At 40.8% G+C, this 6813-nt stretch overlaps 1 protein-coding gene across 2 annotated transcripts in view; it reads left to right on the forward strand.

Annotated features, from left to right (window-relative positions):
• The window catches only part of Pde7b (phosphodiesterase 7B), a 346847-nt gene that overhangs the window by 293804 nt on the left and 46230 nt on the right, over positions 1-6813 (forward strand). The window lies entirely within an intron of this gene.

Below are 6813 nucleotides of genomic sequence, written 5' to 3' on the forward strand. Positions count from 1 at the left end.
AGAAGAAGAAGAAGAAGAAGAAGAAGAAGAAGAAGAAGAAGAAGAAGAAGAAGAAGAAGAAGAAGAAGAAGAAGAAGAAGAAGAAGAAGAAGAAGCTGCTCTACCCTAGTAAGTGGGCTAATGTGGTTGTCATTTTTCACATTCATGAGGGTTGACCGCTGACACAAATAATGAGTTCAGGCCCCTCTGCTCCCTCTTCTGAGGTTATCCCTCACTTTCTAACCCATGGACCTATGATGGTGGAGGTAAAAAGCCCTCGTCACATGCAGCCTCCTTAACTTTGCACTTTCAAACTTGAAGGACTGTAAGAAATAAATTTCTTTTTGTAGAAATCACACAGCCTGTGGTCTCCAGAATGGCAGCAGAATGGGAAGGCACCTGAGGGGTCCCTGGAGAGTGCAGATTTCCCCCATAGCCACTATCTCTGGCCATGGAGGAAGAGGGGCAAGTGTCCCCTTTGCCAGGGACCTTAGCTGAGGCAGAGGCTGCATCTTTCAGATCTCTGTTCACTGACACTGCCCCATGTGTAGGCAGAGGAAACTCTCAGTTCACATCTGCAAAAGACAAGAGAAGGGAAGAGAAGGGAAGGGAAGGGAAGGGAAGGGAAGGGAAGGGAAGGGAAGGGAAGGGAAGGGAAGGAAAGGAAAGGGAAGGGAAGGGAACCCGAGCTATGAGCACAGCGCTTCCCTTTGCTCACCCTGCAAGTCCAGCTGAATCTGCCCTGTGCCGGTCATGTCCATGCCTCCCCTCCTCTGCACCTCCATGTCCACACACAGTGCTGTCACACTGCGTGCTGAGCAGTCCCACAGCAATGAGTCGGGAAAGCTGGAGGCAAGGAGCACTCAGGTGCAAGCTGGCAGACTATCTTCCTGCGTGAGGGCCTCAGGCGGGTACTCCAGGGTCCCTGCTCTTTGGATCCCCTTTTCTCAGTCCTTTTCTACTCCTCTGTCCCCTCACTGTCTCTGCTCTGCCACATGCTCCAGATCCATGCCAGGCACCCCCTTGCCTCTCTCCCACTTAAGAAAGACAGGCTTCTGACTCCATGAGGGTGAGAGCAAAGTGGATTATCCCATTTCTGAGAGAAGAGCACTCATTAGGCAAGCAACTTCCGCTTGCTCAAATTGTGCACCTTATATTGTACTTTGGGGGCATTTTGTACTATAAATCTCTCTTACTCACCACAGTGGAAGTAAAAAAGGAGGCAAAAAGTAAAGAGCCTTTCCCCTCTTGTCCCTGGGGTTGGCAGAGGCACTGTCCTGCGTGCTCTGTGAGCTCAAGTACTTCAGTGTCTACACCCAGTGCTCTCAGGGGCATTGTCGGGGTAGCCTTTGCATGTAGCTAAGGACAAGCCCACATTATTCCTCACACAGTTCCACTTCATGCATTGACAACTACTGAAGAACATTGCAGACACACTAACATTCCTGACTAGAACATCATTTATGGTTACAAAGGTGACCAGATATACTTGGATAACACATAAAGGACATGTACGTTTTCTGAGAGAAGAAAAAAAGACCACAAGCTGTGTAACACAAATGAGATTAGGCTCTGAGACACTGTCTCAATCAACAGACAGACCCTCAGGCACAATTTTCAGTGACTTTCAGAATCCAAAATGGTTAAAAAGAGACCTGTGCTCATCCTGTCCAAGTTTTATTGGGAGAGGTCTGTTTGGCCACGTCCTTCCCCCTTTCCCTTCCCCACAAGATCCATGTACACAACAAAAATGTTTGCCTTTTCCAAAGCTGCAAGCACCAGCTAATGCCTAGGAGTTTCTTTGGGTAACAACATAATAATCAAATCACATTAAGTCGATGTCAGTAAGACATGTGTTTTCGATTTAAAAACCACAAGTGATTTATTATTCATTTCCTAATATTACATTTGTACATTTAGTGACACAAGAAAGTTACACATGTAGAATCCTGTCCAAATTTTGCCATGAAGTGATTGCTTTGGTTGTTTTCTCATTATTTCATGAGTTGTTTTTCAACATTAGCAGTCCAGTATTTCTCACTCTGACATTCCTCTTCAATGATACCAATTTTAATCTTCAACCTTTAAATGTTTACTGATTTTTAAAGACTTGTACTTATGAGATACATTAAAACTGCCTTTCATTTGGCTTTGTTTTAGTAGTTATTGTGGTAAAATAACATAGGAGATCTACCCTATTCAGTTTCTTACCATCTAGTTACCCGTAAGTACAATGTTCTCTATCAGGTTTCTAGAAGTTTTACACTTTCAAAACTGTGTGCCCACTGAACAATTTCCCATTTCTATTTCTCCCATCTCATAACAATCACCATCCCACTTTCTATTTTTGGGAGTTTGGCTACTTTAATTTTTAAAGGAAAAAATAGAAATCTCTGAGGCACTCCTGCATCACTGTGCCCCAGAGAAAATGGGGCCCTGTGCTAGACCTGCATGTTCCCTACCCTTTGCCCTTTCCTGTGAAGACTAGGATATGACTAACAGAGAATCATCTGCAAGATGATACAAGCCCAGGTCCCTGCCCCTACTCTGCTGCTTACCAAACTGTGACTTCAGATCTATTACTAAACCTTTCTGAGTCCATTTCTTCCTTTACAAGGCAGAGCGCTTTTAAATTCCAGCTTCCCAATACCCACTTTTACAAAAATTAAGTGAGATGACAAACATAACTCGCCCAGGAGGTGCTCAGTGCTTTGTGCTTACATCACGCCTAGCCCCAAGTCCTATTCTCACTATGATTATTCGATCATGAAGTAGCCAGTTCTGTCTGTTGTAGATTGAGTTCATCTGTTTGTCTTTGGTGTCAGCTCAAGTATTCATGCAGGTGGACACTGTATCAATCATTTAAAACAGGTCTTTCTTCTCCCTGCTCTACTTCAGTGTAAAAACATAGAACTTTAAAAAAAAAAAAATAGAACTTTTGATGGCCTGATAACGTCCCAGTGAGACCTTGTTCCTTAAGCATGGCCTACACCAAGAGCTATAGATATGATTACTAAGTGCTGCTATGTTCCATACAACACCATTGGCCAGAAGAGGCCAGTCTCGATGCACAGGTAAACACCTGGAATTCTCTGTTGAACTAAGGGTGGGAATTTACATGTGAACTATTGTACTCTAACCATGTGCAATGCCTTAAGTCATAGTATCCACTTAAATGAAATATAATTCATGAACCAATCTACAAGGAAACATGTACTTAAACAATGTACTTTCTTTTCAAAGAAAACAGCATATGCGATCCTTTTCTATAAGTTTTTAAGGCTAAAACTTCCTACTCAGGCATCTGCTAGTGGGTGAAGTTAATTCAGTACAAACCTACCCCCATTTTAAAAACGTACTTATAATCATTCCAGAAAATTCAACAAATTCAAAAAAGAGAGGCTCAAGTTCTTCTACTGAGGATGACCTCCATTATCTGTTGTGTTTGATAAATGAATTGTAACTGCTCTGGAGAATTCAGTTTAACAAATGCATGGCAGTCAGGTAATGTGCTGTGGCAATTAGGAAATGCACTTAAACTTCAATCAATAATCTCCTCATTTCGTCAATCCTTCTTTCAGTGAAGACTTTCTAAACCAGGCCCCATAATAAGCAAGAGTTGGCCCTGCACACCGCTCACAGGAGTGTGCAGCATCTCCTTCCTAAGGCAAGCTAAGTTAGCCGAATGCCAACTGCAAAGCATTAGAACTCACAGAAGTGTCTGTCCCAGCGCTGAGGAGGCCATCAGAGGTGGCCTGCAAAAGGACAGATGATGTTTTAACAGGTGGAGATAGTATTTGATTGTATATGTAAGTAGAAATCCATGGGGGGTGACAAGGGGAGAGACTTATGTGTCTACAGAAGACCAAGGGAAGATAAAAATGGAAAATTAAGTTGGCATTGTCTTGTGGAAAGCCACAAATGCCAGAGTCAATAATGTACACTTAATTAAGTAGACATTGGGGAGCCGTTGTAGGATTTGAAGCAGAGGGCCGACATAGTGGGAGCTGTACTTGAGGAATAAATCTGTCAGTAGCGGGTGAGATGGGTAGGAGTGAATGACTAGAGGCAAAGGATTAGCCCTGATTCTAGGACGAAGCTGCAAAGTGCAGACAGCAAAGGAGAGAGGCTGAGCTCCATTACAGCATCCATCTGGAATCTATGTAGTGAGACTTAACAGCACAAACATGTATCTCTATAAAAGACCACATTTATTTTAAATATATGCTGAGCACTAGGGAGTTAAGGCAGCAGTTTTTAACCTCTGGAGACATAGAATCAACTAAAAGTTCGGCCGCCTCAATTTGGTTACCACAAACCATTGCCCTCAAAACTCTGGATTTGCTAAACATTTCAAACTCAGAAGCAAAAGGCTCAATAAAACCACACTATGCCTGGCACGTATTTCTTCTTTGGGGCTGAGGAAATTCAATCTGTTTCTTACTAATTCGTTTAAATTCATTCAAACTGGGATTTTGAGAAACCTTACTGCCCAAAGCAGCCGTAAGAGCTTACTGGCTTTTTCCCTCTTTATAAAGAGGAAGCAATCGTTTTTGCAACAATTCCTGACCCCGGAAGTGAGAGTCATACTCTCCATCGGTTGGAATGGATTTTCATGGTAGGCAAAATAAAAGGCTAAAAGTAGATTTTGCCCAAAACTCAGTGCCTGTGTGGTTGCGGTGCCCCAGAGCCGGGCCCTCTTGAACACTCCCCTTCCGCTGATGCAGCAGGTGTGCACACACGTCTGAAGGGGAGCACTCCCTGCTGCTCTGTGACTCAGATCGGCCATGTTGGTTTGTTTTCTTGTCACTGTCAAGAACATGAAAGAAAAAAATAGCAATTGGAAAAAAAAAAAAAAAACTTAAATGTTAAAAAGTTAGCTCTGGAGAAAGAGTTTTACTCTGCCTGAAAGAAGACTTTCCTCTCCTCCTCCCCCTCCTCCCACTCCATGGCGCTGTTGAAGCAAAGCTGTTCTCCTAGTGACAGCCGTCAAGAAGTCGTGAGTGTTTTTTGTACACAGAGGAACTAATGTCATGGGGCTTAAATACATTCTATTCAAGACCTGCATGTGGAGAACTTAAAATAACATCTTAGATCCTTTAAGCTCAGCTTCCAACTTCAAGTTAAATGTTAAAGTCATAGGTTTCTTTTTTCTCTCTCTCTCTTTTTCTCACTCCCTTCTTTTCTGTGTGTTTTGTTATTACTGTGGATGGTGTTATGTTATGTATAGTTTTATTTCTTTTGTAATATTCACACCTGTTTTTCTTATATATTATGTGCCAAGCAAATACCCTTGATAGGAAAGAATTTAATTGATGTTTTGTCTCAATCAAGTTACTGAGGATGTCAGAAGTCACTGGCAATGATTCTGTCTTGAGAATATGTCCACCTTGGGGTTGAGGATATAGCTTAGTGGCATAAGCGCCTGCCTTGCGAAGCACGAAGTCTTGAGTTCGATCCCCGGTATCACATGCGCAAAAAAAAGTGTCCACCTGTGAAAGCAAATCTGCACACTTGATGATCTTATGGATCACACTGTTTACTTGGCTGTCATCAGCTTCTACTCTATTTTTGACTCTGAAAATATGCATAAGGAGAAACAAACAAAATATGGCCACTTACGACTCAATGATTTCTGAGAGGTCAGAGAAGGCATGGCATTTTATTTTAAAAGACTTTTTGGCAGCTGGTTCTTTATGAATAAATGGAAACTTTAATATCTAAAGATGGCAAACTGTGAGAGGGGAGATTTGAATACTGAAGTAATTATAGTCAAGAATAAATTATGAAATTTGGTCAGAACACAGAAAATGAATCAGTGCTTAATAATTTGAAATGAGCACTAGTCTCATTTAGAAACTCACATCTTTAACACTTCATCAAAAAAAAAAAAAAAAACTAGAAGTCTCCAGTGTAAATTCTGGAAAACTATCAATACCATTTTATATACACAGCTTTTTTTATTATTTTTCACTTCTTAAAGTAGGCTCCTTAAAAACTATTTCTACAGGGCAACTGCCTTTTAGTCTAGGTTGCTTCAGTTTTAGAATCTCTTGTGTGTTCATTCAAGAAATGTGCAATCCTGGACAACACTACAAACACTGAACTAATAGAATGTGTAAAAGGGAGAAAGACTATGTTATAAACCTGCTTGCTTGTGCTTCTGACACTTAAAGTAATTCCTTTGGCTCATCTTTTTTAAAAAAATCTGAATATTGAAAACTGAAATTTCATTCCGATCTCCCTGATTTCAGCATTCTTGAACTTAAGCCGGAGTACACGCATCAGGAAAGTAATTTAATCTGGTCAACATGTATTTTGCACCTATAAGTTGCAGGACATTATGGAAGACTTGCACAACCCAAGTCTAATAAGAAAACCAGACCTGTGAATAAGAACAAACTTTGCACCATACCAGACAAAGTGTTAGTACAGGGGTCAATTAAATCAAAGGATTGCGACAAGAAAACCTGGGCCCAGCAACACTATTTGGGGGCTTATTTAAAATTATTTCAAAAATAAATACATGAGTTTTATCATTTTGCCTTTCATAAATTGGCTCATTACTTTAAAAGGGCATTTGATGATGATGACGATACTATGAAGTAACTGAATTTATTGTCTTTTATTACATGTAATAGTTGAATGTATTAATGGGTTATAGCATATTTCAACACCTGTATACTGTGAGATGACTATAGTTTTCAACAATCAATTATCACTGTAAGAAGGTCTGGAAGAAAGGAGCACAAAGTTCTGAATATAAAAGCTTATAATGGGGAAATGCTAACTTCTTTTACTGTTTCCATTACATATAGGGTTTTATATATATAT

The sequence above is a fragment of the Octodon degus genome, unplaced genomic scaffold (assembly GCF_000260255.1).
Source record: "Octodon degus isolate 3935 unplaced genomic scaffold, OctDeg1.0 scaffold00024, whole genome shotgun sequence".
NCBI classification, from domain to species: Eukaryota; Metazoa; Chordata; class Mammalia; order Rodentia; family Octodontidae; genus Octodon; species Octodon degus.